The sequence below is a fragment of the Heptranchias perlo genome, unplaced genomic scaffold (assembly GCF_035084215.1).
Source record: "Heptranchias perlo isolate sHepPer1 unplaced genomic scaffold, sHepPer1.hap1 HAP1_SCAFFOLD_53, whole genome shotgun sequence".
Taxonomy (NCBI): domain Eukaryota; kingdom Metazoa; phylum Chordata; class Chondrichthyes; order Hexanchiformes; family Hexanchidae; genus Heptranchias; species Heptranchias perlo.
In genome coordinates, this window is record NW_027139548.1 from 3747123 (window position 1) to 3763941 (window position 16819).

Genomic DNA, 16819 nt, shown 5'->3' on the forward strand with positions numbered 1-16819 from the left:
ATCAAGATTAAAGCCCATGGAATAAAGGGGGGCACTAGCAGCATGAATACAGAATTGGCGAAGTAACAGGAAACAGAGAGGAGTGGTGAACGGTTGTTTTTCGGACTGGAGGGAGGTGTGCAGTGGTGTTCCCCAGGGGTCGGTAATCGGACCATTGCTTTCCTTGATCTTTCTGAATGACTTGGACTTGGATGTACGGGGCACAATTTCAAAATTTGCAGATGACACCAAACTTGGAAGGGGAGTGAACAGTGAGGAGGACAGTGATAGCCTTCAAGAGGATATAGTCAGGCTGGTGGCACGGGCAGACACGTGGCACATGAAATTTAACGCGGAGAAGTGTGAAGTGATATATTTTGGTAGGATGAACGAAGAGAGGAAAAATAAACAAAATGGTACAATTCTAAAGGGGATGCAGGAATAGAGAGACCGAGGAACATATGTGCAAAAATCATTGAAGACAGCAGGTCAGTTTGAGATAGTGGTTAAAAAAGCACACTGTATCCTGGGCTTTATAAATAGAGGCATTGAGTGCAAAAGCAAAGAGGTTATGATGAAACTGTATAAACACTGATTTGGCCACAACTGGACTATTGTGTCAGGTTCTGGGCAGCACACTTCAGGAAAGATGTGAAGGGCTTTCTTAGAGTGCAGAAAAATTAATTAAATGGTTCCACGGATGGGGGACTTCAGTTATGTCGATAGACTGGAGAAGCTGGGATTGTTCTCCATTGAACAGAGAAGGTTGCGAGGAGATTCGAGAAAGGCGTCCAAAATCATGAGGGGTCTGGACGTAGTATATGGAGAAACTGTCCCCATTGGCAGAAGATTCAAGAACCAGAGGACACAGCGTTGAAGTGATTGGCAAAAGAACCAAAGGTGACATGAGAGAAAACTTTTTTGCACAGCGAGTGCTTAGGATCTGGAATGCGCTGCCCAAGGCGATGGTGGAGGCAGATTCAATCATGGCCTTCAAAAGGGAATTGGTTAACACTTTAAGGAAAAACATGTGCAGAGCTATGGGGTTGGGGCGGTGGAGTTGGAGTAGCTCGATTACTCTTGCAGTGAGCCGGCACAGGTTCGCCGGGCCGGATGGCCTCCTTCTGTGCTGTTACCAATCTATGAGTCCATGCAACTCAATATGGTACTTTTAATGTCGTAAAAAGTCCACCGTTTCTTAACTGGAGCAAATTCAGACAAAAATTGACGCCGAGTCAAAGAAGGAGACATTCGGAAAAGTGACCAAAAACTTGGCCAAAGAGATAAGCTTTAAGAAACATCTTAAAGGAGGAGAAAGAGGTCGAGAAGTGGAGAGGTTTAAGAATGGTATTCAAGAGCTTAAGGCCTAGAGGTCTGAAGACATGGTCGACAATAGTGAGACACATCGAGTGGGCGATGCAGAAGAGGCCACAGTTGGAGGAATGCAGACTTCTTGGAGGGTTGTAGGATTGATGGATGTTACAGAGATACAGGCAATGCCATGGGTGGATTTGAAAAAGGGGCAGAAAACACTGGTGGGAGCGGTTTATAGTCTCCCTAACAGTAGCTATACCATTGGATAGAGAATTAATCAAGAAATAATCGGAGCTTGCAACAATGCAAATGCAATAATCGTGCAGGAATTTAATCTCCCTATAGACTGGGCAAATGAAATTGGCAAAGGCAGTCTGGAGGGCGAGTTCATGGAATGCAATAGGGACAGTTTCCTAGAGCAATATGTTGTGGAACCAACCAGGGAACTCAGCTATTTTAGATCTTATATTGTGTAATGAGACAGGGATAATTAGTAATCCCATAATAAAGGATCCTCTGGGCAAGAGAGATCATAATATGATTGAATTTCACATTGAGTTTGAGAGTGACATACTTAAATCCGAACCAAGAGTCTCAAACTTAAATATAGCCGATGACATAGGTATGAGGGGCAAGTTGGCTCAGGTAGATTGGAATATTAAATTAAAAGGTATGATGGCAGATAACCAATAGCAGACAGTTGAAGAAATAGTTCAGAATTCTCAACCAATGTACAGTCCATTGAGAACTCCACGGGAAAAGCGATCCAACTGTGGCGAACTAAAGAAGTTAACGATAACATTAGATTGAAAGAATAAGTTGTTAGTGTTGCGAAGGATAGAAGTAAGCCCGAGGATTGGGAGAGTTTGAGAAACCTGCAAAGGGTGACCAAAGGTTAACTGGACCAGCCACATACATACTTTTGCTGGAAAAGCAAGTCAGAGGCTGGGTATTCTGTGGCGAGTGACTCACCTCCTGACTCCCCAAAGCCTTTCCACCATCAAGGCCCACGTCAGGAGTGTGACGGAATAATGTCCAGTTGCCTGAATGAGTGCAGCTCCAACAACACTAAAGAAGCTCGACACCATCCAGGACAAAGTAGCCCGCTTGATTGGCACCCCATCCACCACCCTAAAAATTCACTCATTTCACCACTGGCACAACTTGGCTGCAGTGTGTACAATCCACAGGATGCACTGCAGCAACTCGCCAAGGCCTCTTCGACAGCACCTCACAAATCCGCGACCTATACCACCGAGAGGGACAAGGTCAGGAGGCACATGGGAACAACACCACCTGCACGTTTCCCTCCAAGTCACACACCATCATGACTTGGAAATATATCGCCGTTCCTTCATCGTCACTCGGTTAAAAGCCTGGAACTCTCGACCCAACAGCGCTGGGGGAGAACCTTCACCACACGGACTGCAGCAGTTCAAGAAGGCGGCTCACCGCCACGTTCTCAAGGGGAATCAGGGATGTGCAATAAATGCTGGCCTTGCCAGTGAAGCCCACATCCAATGAAGGAAGAAAAAATACCATTAATTATGCTAACACCTCTGTTATGTGGTACCTTATCAAACCCATTTTGAGTGTCCAGATACACAACATCAACCACACTGCCCTCATAAACCCTCTCTGCCACTTCATCAAAGAACTCAATCAAGTGAGTCACACACGAGTTTCCTTTGACAAACGCATGCTGACTTTCATTTATTAGCCCATACTTTTCCAAGTAACAAATTATTTTGTCACAGATTATTGCTTGTAAAATTTATCCACCAGCGACGTTAAGCTAACTGGACTGTAATTGCCTGCTTTATCCCCCGCCCTTTTCTTGAATAGTGATATAACGTTTGCAATCCTCCAGTCCTCCAACACGATCCCCGTATCTAAGGAGGATTGGAAAATTGTGGCCAGAGCCTCTGCAATTTCCACGTTCACTGCCCTCAGTAACCTGGAATGCATCCCATCTGGACCGGGTGAGCTTTCTACTTTGGGTGCTGCCAATCTTTTCAGTACTTCCTCGTTGTCTATTTTGTATCCTATTCAATATCGGTACTTCCTCCTCCTTTATTTCAACAATGGCAGCATCCTCTAGTGAGGACGGGTGCAAAGTATTTATTAGTGCCTCTGCCGTGCCCTCTGCCTCCACAAGAAGATCTCTTCTATCCCCCTAATTGGTCCCATTCTTCCTTTGACTGCGCATTTAATATTTGTATGTTTATAAAAGACTTTTGTGTTCCTCTGCATGTTAGCCACTAATTTATTCTCATAGTCTCACTTTGCCCTTCCTGTTTCCTTTTCTGTACATCTCCTCTGTACTTTCTGTATTCAGCCTGGCTCTCTAGTTATTGACTAATCAAAGCAATCAATCTCTATCAATTATTCTAAGTCAGACCCAGACATGAGGTGAGGAAAACCCCAGTGTTGGAGAGCTTTGGGGACCAGAGGTCCAAATCCATCCTTTTCCTCCCGAGCACTTACCACATGTCAAGTCTTAAATTACTCACACACCATATCCCAAAATGTTATTTTCTGAAAGAAATGCACCTATTTTTCATTGAAATGAATCAATACAAACTGCTTCCACAGTATTCCGAGGGAGCTTGTTCCATAGATTGATAACTCACTCTGGTTGTTTTGCCAATTCCCATTAATCTAGGACCTCTAGTTACCGACCTTTTCTGCCACTGGAAATAGTTTCTCCTTATTTACTCCATCAGAACCCTTCATGATTTTGAACACCTCTATTAAATCTCTCCTTAACCTTCTCTACTCCAGCAAGAAAAGCCCCAGCTTCTCTATTCTCTCCAAGTAACTTAAGTCCCTCACCCCTGGTACCATTCTGATGAATCTCCTCTGCACCCTTTCTAAGGCCTTCACAGCCTTCCTAAAATGCAGTGCCGAGAATTGGACGCAATTCTCCAGTTAAGGCCGAACCAAGGCTTTTTTTTCAACGATTTGACATAACTCCCTTGCTTATGCGAAGTTTTGCCGAGCTGCTCTCATATCCCAATTCGAACACCTCGAGGAGACGTTCTCTGGAGGTTTTTCCGATTGTCCACCATAAAAGTTGATGCGATTTCTTCTCCAGGAATTCCGCGGATCTTCTGCCGAAGTTGCAGCGAGGATATTGGTCGTGTTATGTCCCTGAGGTCTTCCCTTTGTGATCTCTTCTGTGACAGAGGTCCTGACTCTAATGGAGTGGATCGGTCCAGGACGAGTGATAACCAGAGCCTTCGCTGTCCACTTATTGGCCATAAAATACCCTTACACTTAGACTTCGAGAGTGAGCTTATAACCCAAATTGTCGCCGGTTACCTTATTGGAAAAAGGGGTCTTCATCATTGTGACGTGGTGTAAATGATATCCTGTGATTTCGAGGGAAACTCAATAACAAACTACATCCAAACCAGGCGGTAATAACTGGTGGAAAATATTAAAGGCCGAGAACAGCACCAGACACCAAGAAGAGTTAAAATCGGATAAGCCACCCCTTGCAAATTCACGCCTCTGCCGGCTGGAGGAGTGACCGGTGTGACGACGTGTCCTTTTTGGAACCTGGAGAGAAATTGACGCCTGTTGGTTCGCAATTCCCAGAAGCTGAGAACTGTAAACGTTAAATTAACTTTGGGCGATAGGGCAAAATGGGCGCAATCGAATTGGCTGTCCATTATACGCCTCACCTGATGGCCGATATCGCCCATTCATTGTCGTCCTGTTACAATTACTGGACGATTAAAGGAGAATAGCGCAGAAGATTAGAGGGACGGTAACAAACTGGATTAAAAAATGGTTCGAAAGGAAAAAATAGAACACAACAGGTAAGGGCAATTTTTCAAACTGGCTGGAAGCAGGTAGTGGTGTTTGACGTAAGTTGATTTTAGGACCATTTCTGTTCACTGTGCGGATCAATGATTTGGAATTAGACTTAGAGGTAGTGGTATCGAAATTTGGAGATGATACCAAAATATGCGGTACAGGTTATTCCATAGAAGCACAAAGGAAACTGCAAAGGGATGTTGATAAGATGGGAGAATGGGCTCAAAAGAGGCAGATGGAAATTAATGTCAGTAAGTGCGAGGTGATGATCTTTGTTGTATTGAAAATTGCATAAAGATGGAAGGACATTAGTGTAGTGATAAGAGGGGACTTCAATTATCCTAATATAGGCTGGGAAAATAACAGATTAAAGAACAAAGGGAGGGTGGATTCCTGAAATGTGTACAAGAGAACTTTGTGATCAATGTGTTTCCAGCTCAACGAGGGACGAAGCAGTGCTGGACCTGGGTCTCGCGAATTTAGTGGTGCAAGTAGAGCATGTTTCAGTGGGAGAGCATGTGGGGAACAGTGGTCACAATGTCATTAGGTTTAGAATTGTTATGGAAAAGGACAGAGTAGAAATTAAATGTGAAAATATTCATCTGGAGGAGGGCTAATTTCAGTGAGTTGAAAAGGGATCTGGCCCTGGTGGATTGGAATCAAAGATTGGCAAGAAAAACAATAAATGAGCAATGGGAGGCCTTCAAGCGGAGATAGCTTGAGTAAAGATAAGACACATTCCCATGAGAGGGAATGGAAAGGCATCCAAAGCTAGAGCTCCCTGGACGAATAAAAATATAAAGATTAAAATGAAACAGAGAAAGGAGGCTTATGATAAATGCTGGGTTCGTAATTCAATAGAGAACCAAGCTGAATACAAATAGTACCGGGGAGAACTGAAAAAAGGAAATTAGAGGGGCAAAAAAGAGAATGAGAATAGATATATAAGGGTAATTTTATATAGGCTAATAAAGAAGGGAGCCCAAAAGTCATTTATAAACATGTAAATAATAAAAGGGAGTCAAAGGAAGGAGGGGGCGATTATGGACCAACAAAATCGATCTTCCTTTGAAGGCAGGGGCTGAATATTCTGAAAGACGAAATGAATACTTCGCATCTGTCTTCACTAAAGTACAGGGTGGTCTTTTCTCATCAAGCAATTCATCTGCTCCAGAAGTGGTCTCCTTAATCACCTTGGCAGTAACAGGGATCCTATCCTGAAGTTGGAGTTTTATGTACAAAGTTCAGGTGGAGTAGCGATAGTTTTACCTTGACTCTGATCACTTCTTTCCGTGACATGTCACTGTGATTGCTAATGTTGAGGACGAGGGCGTCAAATGCATGGGCTCAACATTCAAATGTTCCATAGTTTTCACTTTTAAGTTGAAGTTTGAAAAATGCAGGCATCCTGTTCAACGCTAACCACTCGAGTACTTCCTTGGCCTCGATATATAATTATTATCAGAAAACATCGAGCGGCATTGATTCGATTCACACCCCTATGAGTTTGAACAATGGTGGATGATAACTCCCCCTTCTCCCATTCAGTAGTCAGATATTAATGAGTCAACACCCTCTCCAGTTGACTGGACCTTAGCAACCAGGTCCAAAATGTCCTGCTAAGAACAATCGGGGCATAATTACACAATGGAAACAATCCATCAAAGATCAGAAATATGTTATGTTTTCCACATTACTTTTCGAAAGCACAAGGGCAGAATAACTAGCTGAGATTTCCTTTAGCGTTACATGTTAGCAACATTGTACACCCGGGAGGATATTTTCGTCTGATTGCTATATCTAATAAAATCATGAAACTGTGTTTTCAAAACATTTTTATTGTTTTTGCCAGAATTAGTGAATTTCGACATTCGCATGCCGTGTTTACCTCGGTACATAGAAGCATAGGACTATGGAGGCCATTCAACCCTTCGGGCCTGATCATTCAATAAGATCACGGGGGATCTGCATGTTTTCTATGTTCATAAACATTTACATTTACAATGTTCTTAATTCAGAACGACCAGTGAAAATCCCCCCCCCCCCGTCCATTATATTCTAAAGCCAAATTGTGACTTGAGAATCATGGTTATGGATACCTAACAATATTTATATTACTCAAGATGCAATGTCAAAATTACAGAACAACATTCACCTAAGGTTGCAAGTTATTCTCTTGTCGTGGTAAAGGAAAATTACCTTTTGTAATTCTATAAAGGATTGAGAGGCATTTGCTACCCCAGCAGTTAATCAGCATTCGGTGCGTGTGTTTGTGTGTGTGTGTGTGTGCCTGCCTGTGAGTGAGTTATATGTGTGCCTGTGTGTGTGTCAGTGCCTGAGTGTGTGTGCGTGTGTTTGTACCTGCGTGTTTGTGTGCCTGAGTGTGTGTGTGTGTCTGTCTGTCTGTCTGTCTGTCTGTCTGTGTGTTTGTGAAATATATCAAGCGGTTTCGTCTTCAGAACGAAATAAATATCCCTCTTAATTCTACGATGTATGAAAATGGACTTTATTACGTGACTGTATGTATTGGATATTTCACTGGACTAGCCATTCTGAGGCTGAGACTGATAACCCATCAGCTCAAATCCCACCATGGCAGTTCCAGAATTTGAATTCAGTTTCACAAAAACTGGAAATAAAATTCTGGTATCAGTAAAAGTGATCGTGAAGCGGTTGGATAGTTGCAAATGCCCCAATAGTTAAATAATGTCGGTCAGGGGAGGAAACTTGCCGTCCTTACCCAGTCTGTCCCTACATGTGACACCAGTCCCACACCAACGTGGTCCGCTATGAAGGGCTCTCTCAAGTAGCCCGAGCAAGCCACACAGTTGCATCAAAACCGCTTCCAACAACACCAGCTTCTCAGGGCAACCAGGGAATGGGGAATAAATGCCGGCCTTGCTAGCGATGCCCACACCGCCAGAATGAATAACAACGAAAGTTGCTGAAGAAGACTCTGCCTATAATTGAAGTGGGTTCAGCAAGCCAATCAGCCATCAGGGCAACAAGAGATGTGCAATAATTGCCGGTCTTTCCAGCGACATCCACATGCCAAGAATGAATAAAAAATACATACTTGAAGGGTTGAGCGTCAATAGGTTTTTTCACAAACTTAGGAGGGAACATAGGAACAGGATTAGGCCATTCAGCCCATCGAGCCTGTTCAGACACATGCTGTTTTAACTTTTATTTTACAATTTCACCTGGTTTTCCACTTAACAAAGTAAAGCGAAATTCGTGACGTCGCAGTTTGCTTTCTGAAAAAGCTGCTTTGAATGTTAAGATCATGTTAAGCAGTTTTTGGAGACAGGCGGGAAGTTTGCACGAGGGAAAAATACCAGCTGGGAACCTGCTCACCCGATGGTGCAAAAGGGGCGAACTCGAATTGACCGCCTATTCTAGGCCCAGTCAGATATTCCCTTCCAATTGGAAACCGTAATCGGTTATGGTGTAAAACAAGCGACTGATTCGATCTCGCCCGTTTTAACCCATCACCCACAAGTTAAAATCACACACAGCTGGACTTACTTCGAACTTTGAGTAGCTAAACGTTTTGTTACAGTAGTGGGACTATTCAACTTTGATCGCCATTCACACATCCCATTATCTATTCCGAGTGCGATCAGCGTCGATTGAAGTCAATATAATTTAAAATTGGGTGAGGATTATAAAAGGACGGCTGATCTATAATCCTCACATTTTGCGACACGACGGAGTTGATTTTAACCGCCTCCCACAACCACCCCCGCCCCCCCCCTCACCGACTATCTGTGCACCTTGGATTTGCTCCGATTGTTACATTGACTGGTTGAGCGTGGAGCTCAGCACCAACATGGGCGGTCAGTCCATCTATTCTCTGGACTTTCACAGAGTCCGTTGACTGTACTCGCCCAACAGATGAACAGCAAACTGTTCAATAGCCACAGTCCGCTGCTCAAACTCTCCCCAACGCGACCCCGCCCCCGGCCCCACCACCCGCCATGCGCCGCTCCTGAAAGCAAATTGAAATGTTGATAATCTTTGTCTGCACCCGAAATATTAACATGACATTCCCAATGTTACCTGACCGGCCTCCCAGCTTGCACCCTCTGTAAATTTCAGCTCATTCAAAAAGCTGCTCCCAGTATTCTAACTCGCACCAAGTCCCGTTCACCGACCGCCCCGCTGTGTTCGCTGACCCACATTGGCTCCGATTCCGCGGCGCCTCGATTTTAAAATTCTCATCCTTGTTTTCAAATCCCTCCATGGCCCTCGCCCCCTCCCGATCTCTATCACCTCCTCCAGCCCTACAACCCACTGAGATCTCTGCGCTCCTCCAATTCTGGCCTCCTTTGCATCCTCTGATTTTCATCTCTGTCTTGGTCCTAAAGTCTGGAGTTGCCTCCTTAACTCACTCTGCCCCTTAAGACGCTTCTCAAAATGTACCTCTTTGACCAAGCTTTTGGTCACCTGTCCTAATATCTTCAAATGTGGCTCAGTGTTAAATTTTGTCTGATTTACGGTCCTGTGAAGCGCCTTGGGATGTTTTACTACGTTAAAGGCGTTATATAAATGCAACTTGTTGTATCTGTGGTCTCCGTGGATCGTGCCTGACCTGTTGAATTTTTGTAGCATTTACTGGTTTTGGTTTCCAGCCACTGCAATTGGGTTTTTACCTGTTGCTTATTTTGTTCCTGTTGCAACTCTCAATCTTTGCAATTTTTCAAAAACCCGTTATAGATAAAAAGTGAATAATCCAATAAATGTATTTTTTTTTCTGCAAAGCAGACAATGCACACAATCTTTTGAACAGTGATCCATTGGTTTATTATAATTAATCATGTTGGATTTCAAAGCGTAAAATTGATTGTACAAATAAAAGCAAATAATTTGTTTGCAATACCGATCGATCCATAAATCAGCCTCTTAAAATCCGAGAAACGCCCTATCCAGGCAGGGAATGTGCCAATTTGGTAGCAACGATGCACTTTCTAAATGAAGGAACGAGGAGCACGATGAGGCCATTCAGCCGCTCGAGTCTGTTCCGCCACTCAATGAGATCATGGCTGATCTGTGCCTCAACTCCATCCACCAGCCTTGGCTCCATATCCCTTAATACACTGAGCGAGCACAAAATCTATCAATCTCAGATTTCAAATTATTAATTGAGCTCGCATCTCCTGCTTTTTGTGGGGGTGAGTTCCACATTTCTGCCATCTTTTGTTTGAAGTGCAAATGTCTAACTTCTCTCATGAATGGCCTGGCTCTGATTTTAGGGCTATGTCCACTTGTATAAGGGAACGATGTACGAATACTTGGGACACTGATTCACCTGCAATATTCATTAGCATCACTGGCGCCATTGTTTGATGTTAATAGTTGGGGTCATTTTATCTTCCGACGATTGTGTTAAATGGTCGATATCGAATTGGCCATTCGTCATACAACTGGACAAAGTTCCCTTTGAATTGAAGTGAATGGAGAACAGATTGGACAGGGAGAATAATGATCGGACATATCGATATCGACCATTTTACACAATCGTCAAAAGTAAAAGTTATCCACAGTGAGTGCATTGATATCTTTCAACTTCTGAAGGACATGAAACGGGCAGCAGCTGAAAATGTGCAAAAATCGGGCGAGGTGAATAATGGGATAAAGTTATGGTGATATTATTAAGGGATAAAGACATGGTGTTCGAATTTAGGAGCATGAAGTTATGTTGATACAATTGAGGGGGATAAAGGGATGGTGATAAATTTGAGGAGGGTAAAGACATGCTGGTATAATTGAGGGGGATAATGGTATGGTGATATAATTGAGGAGGAGAAAGGGATGGTGATATAACTGAGGAGTATAAAGTTATGGAAAGATAATTGAGGAGAATAAAGGTATCGTGATATAATTGAGGAGTATAAAGATAGGGATATATAATTGAGAATAAATGTATGGTGATATAATTGAGGAGGATAAGGGTGTGGTGATATAAAAGAGGAGGATAAGTTTATGGTTATATCATTGAGAAGTCTAAAGTTATGGTTATATAATAGAGGAGGATATGGTATGGTAATTTGATTGGGGAAGATATGGTATGGTAATTTGATTGGGGAAGATATGGTATGGTAATTTGATTGGGGATGATATGGTATGGTAATTTGATTGAGGATGATATGGTATGGTAATTTGATTGAGGAGGATAAGGGTGTGGTGATATAATAGAGGAGTATAAAGTTATGGTGATATAATTTAGGGTGATAAAGGTCTGGTTATATAATTGAGGAGGATAAAAGTATGGTGATATAATAGAGGAGGATAAAGTTATTGCTCACATACGAAATAATATTTGCCCTTATTTACAAATGATGATGGAAGTGAAAATCCTGGAGTTCAGTAGGATGATATGGAGCATTTATTTAAGAGAATTGTGGAAAATTAATTTATTTTTGTATAACTGAAGGTGAGCAGATAGCACATTTATGGATGGTTTAAGTCTGAGCTGAGCAGGGATGATAAGATATATTCGGAATATGGGAGCGTTGGACAGGCACAGCCCCCTCGAGCTGTTCCACCATTCAACCAGATCATGGTTGATCTGCACCTCAACTCCATTTACCCGCCTAAGTTCCACATCCCTTCGTAACCTTGCTCAACAAAAATCTATCAATGTCACTTTAAAAAGTTTCGATTGACCCCCAATCTCAACAGCTTCAAGGGACGACGAATCCACAAGGCCTGTTAAAGGCCCGGGCGATGAGTGAAAAATCTCTCCCGATGTATCCCAATTTATAGATTCCTCAAGTGCTTTTGTGTTGACTGTTCTTGATGGGGCGGATGAAGGCTATTCCTGCCAAGATGTTAATCCTGGTCTCAGCACCGACCAGAGGAAGCGTTCTGCGAGGATTGGACGCCCAGAACAGAGCCCGCCTGATTTAACTTTCAATTTGAATTATGGGGACAATAAAATGGGCGAGTTCTGGGCCAGGTGCACAATCCGTCTCGGCCAATTCTCTTCCCTACCCCAGATTCAAGCGATGTTAGCACTCAGACAGTCAAACAAAACAAAATTTACATCAATTAAACCGTGTGGAAAGGACGGAAGGAATTTAAACTTTTTTCGATAATGTAAAACTGATGATGTCAGATCGGCCGCTCGTTGCACACCTCTCCTAATTTTCATTTCCTTTGTTATCAACAGCGGGCTGTTGTTGAGCAGTTCTCCGATGTGATTCCGCCCACTTGGCACTAAGGATCCACATTTACAAATGGTTCAATTCTGACCAGGGAAATGGATTCATATTTATCGATGTTTGGCTATTGTCTTATACTGACCAGGGAGGATATATCAAGATTTAAAATGGTATAGGCGCTATTATACTGACAGGGGATGGTTAATCAACATTTATAGGTAGTCAAGGGGCTATTGTGCTGACCAGAGAAAATGCATCCGATTTAGTCGATGGTGAGGGCGTTGTTGTTCTCATCCAGGAAGATGAATCCACATTTACAGTTCGTGACGGTGATATTTTCCTGACCAGAGAAGATGTCGCAAAGTTAGTGGATGGTGAAGATGCGACTGTTCGCATCAGGGAAGGTGAATCAACAATTACAATTAGTGAAGGTGCTATTGAACTGATGATAGAAGCTATATCCGAATTAGCAGAAGATTAACGTGCTAAGGTATTGGCCTGCAGATAGTGAAGGTGCTATTGAAGCGATGAGAGAAGGCTTATCAATGTTAGTAGATGATGAAAGTTATACTGCACTGGCCTGGGATGGTGTAGTTTGATTAGCAGATGATGATGGTACTTTATGAACCTGGGAAGGTGTCGTCTGATTCAATGATGACGAAGGTACTGTATTGATCTGGGAAGGTGCAACCTGATTAATAGATGACGATGGTACTGTATTGACCTCGGATGGTTTGCTCTGATGTACAGATGATGATGATCCTGAATTGACCTCGGATGGTGTAGCCTGATTTACAGACGATGAGGGTATTGTATTGACCTGGAATGGTTTTGACTGATTTAAAGATGATGATGTTATTGTATTGACTCGGGATTGTGTAGCCTGGTTTATGGATGATGATCGGACTGTATTGACCTGAGATGGTGTAGTTTGATTCATAGACGATGATGGTACTGTATTGACCTGGGATGATTTGATATGATTCATAGTTGATGATGGTACTGTATTGACCTGGGATGTTTTGGTCTGATTTCGAGACGATGATGGTGCTGTATTGACGTGGGATGATTTGGCCTGATTTATAGTTGATGATGTTACTGTATTGATCTGGGATGTTTTGGTCTGATTTATAGACGATGAAGGTACTTTATTGACCAGTGTTGGTCTTGCCTGATTTAAAGATGATTTTGTCACTGTATTGACCTGGGATTGCGTAGCCCGGTTTACAGATGATGTCGGTGCTGTATTGACCTGGGAAGGTGTGGCTTGATTTATATTCGATGATGGTACTATATTGATCTGTAATGGTTCAGTCTGATTTACAGATGATGAAGTTACCGTATTAAGCTGGGATGATGTGGCCTGACTTATTGCTGATGATGGTACCGTATGGACCTGTAAGGTTTTGGACTGATTTATTGATGGAGATGGGACTGTATTGCCCTTGGATGGTGCAGTCTGATTTATTGATGATGATGGTGCTATATAAATCTTGGAAGATTTGGCCTGATTTATTGATGATGATTGGACTGTATTGTCCTTTGATGGTGTAATCTGATTTATAGATGATGCTGGTTCTATTTTGATCTTGGAGGATTTGGCTTGATTTATAGATGATAATGTGACTGTATTGTCCTCGGAGGATGTAGCCTGACTTATAGATGTTGGAAATGCTCTAATAATGTCATGTGGTGAGATACACACCACAGAAGGTAATGGCAATGCTGAATGTAAAGACTGAAGGAGCACTGGTCTCACCGTGACGGCCGATGATGGTTGCAAGCTGTTACTCGCCAGAGAGCGAGAAAGCAGAATATTGGGTTCAGTCGTCGATGGGGCCTTCACCCTGTTGGAAGATGAAGGCACAGTCCCACTGGACAAAATAGGCACAGTCGCATTGCTCAAAATGGGCAAATTCGCACTAGTCACAATGGGCACACTCGCATTGGTCACAATAGGCACAGTCTCACTGGGCGCAATGCGCGCAGTCGCATTGGTCGACATGGGCACAGTCTTACTGGTCACAATGGGCACAGCCTCACTGGTCACAATGGGCACAGTCTCACTGGTCACAATGGGCACCGTCGCATTGGTCACAATGGGCACCGTCGCATTGGTCACAATGGGCACCGTCGCATTGGTCACAATGGGCACAGTCTCACTGGTCACAATGGGCACAGTCTCACTGGTCACAATGGGCACAGTCTCACTGGTCACAATGGGCACAGTCTCACTGGTCACAATGGGCACAGTCTCACTGGTCACAATGGGCACAGTCTCACTGGTCACAATGGGCACAGTCTCACTGGTCACAATGGGCACCGTCTCACTGGTCACAATGGGCACAGTCTCACTGGTCACAATGGGCACAGTCTCTCCGGTCACAATGGGCACAGTCTCTCCGGTCACAATGGGCACCGTCGCATTGGTCACAATGGGCACAGTCTCACTGGTCACAATGGGCACAGACTCACTGGTCACAATGGGCACAGTCCCATTGGTCAAAATGGGCACAGCCGTACTGGTCACAATGGGCACAGTCCCATTGGTGAAAATGGGCACAGTCGGACTGGTCACAATGGGCACAGTCCCATTTGTCAAAATGGGCGCAGTCGTACTGGTCACAACGGACACAGTCGCACTGGTCACAATGGGCACCGTCGCGTTGGTCACAACGGGCACAGTCGCACTGGTCACAAAAGGCACAGTCGCAATGGTCACAGCGGGCACAGTCGCTCTTGTCACAATGGGCACAGTCGCATTGGTCAAAATGGGCACAACAACACTGGTCACAACGGGCACAGTCGCACTGGCCACAACGGGCACAGTCGCACTGGCCACAACGGGCACAGTCGCACTGGCCACAACGGGCACAGTCGCACTTGTCACAACGGGCAAAGTCTCAATGGTCACAACGGGCACAGTCGCACTGGTCACAACGGGCACAGTCGCACTGGTCACAATGGGCAGAGATGCACTGGTCACAACAGGCACAGGCGCACTGGTCCCAATGGACACAGTCGCACTATTCGCAATGGGCACAGTCGCATTGGTCACAACGGGCACAGTCTCACTGGTCACAATGGGCACAGTCTCACTGGTCACAATGGGCACAGTCCCATTGGTCAACATGGGCACAGTCGTACTGGTCACAATGGGCACAGTCCCATTGGTCAAAATGGGCACAGTCGTACTGGTCACAATGGGCACAGTCCCATTTGTCAAAATGGGCACAGTCGTACTGGTCACAATGGGCACAGTCTCACTGGTCACAATGGGCACAGTCCCATTGGTCAAAATGGGCACAGTCGTACTGGTCACAATGGGCATAGTCCCATTTGTCAAAATGGGCACAGTCGTACTGGTCACAATGGGCACAGTCGCACTGGTCACAACGGACACAGTCGCACTGGTCACAATGGGCACCGTCGCATTGGTCCAGATGGGCACAGTCGCTCTTGTCACAATGGGCAAAGTCGCATTCGTCAAAATGGGCACAGCCACACTGGTCACAATGGGCACAGTCCCATTGGTCAAAATGGGCACAGTCGTACTGGTCACAATGGGCATAGTCCCATTTGTCAAAATGGGCACAGTCGCACTGGTCAAAATGGGCACAGTCCCATTGGTCAAAATGGGCACAGTCGTACTGGTCACAATGGGCATAGTCCCATTTGTCAAAATGGGCACAGTCGCACTGGTCACAACGGGCAAAGTCGCACTGGCCACAACGGGCACAGTCGCACTGGTCACAACGGGCACAGTCTCAATGGTCACAACAGGCACAGTCTCAATGGTCACAACGGGCACAGTCGCACTGGTCACAATGGGCACAGATGCACTGGTCACAACAGGCACAGGCGCACTGGTCCCAATGGACACAGTCGCACTATTCGCAATGGGCACAGTCGCATTGGTCACAACGGGCACAGTCTCACTGGTCACAATGGGCACAGTCTCACTGGTCACAATGGGCACAGTCCCATTGGTCAAAATGGGCACAGTCGTACTGGTCACAATGGGCACAGTCCCATTGGTCAAAATGGGCACAGTCGTACTGGTCACAATGGTCACAGTCCCATTTGTCAAAATGGGCACAGTCGTACTGGTCACAATGGGCACAGTCTCACTGGTCACAATGGGCACAGTCCCATTGGTCAAAATGGGCACAGTCGTACTGGTCACAACAGGCACAGTCGCACTGGTCACAACAGGCACAGTCGCACTGGTCACAACGGGCACAGTCGCACTGGTCACAATGGGCACAGATGCACTGGTCACAACAGGCACAGGTGCACTGGTCCCAATGGACCCAGTCGCAATATTCACGATGGGCACAGTCGCATTTGTCACAACGGGCACAGTCGCATTTGTCACAACGGGCACAGTCGCACCAGTCACAGCGGGCAAAGTTGCACTAGTCACAACGGGCATAGTCGCACTGGTCACAACGGGCACAGTCGCACTGGACACAACGGGCACAGTCGCACCAGTCACAGCGGGCAAAGTTGCACTAGTCACAACGGGCACAGTC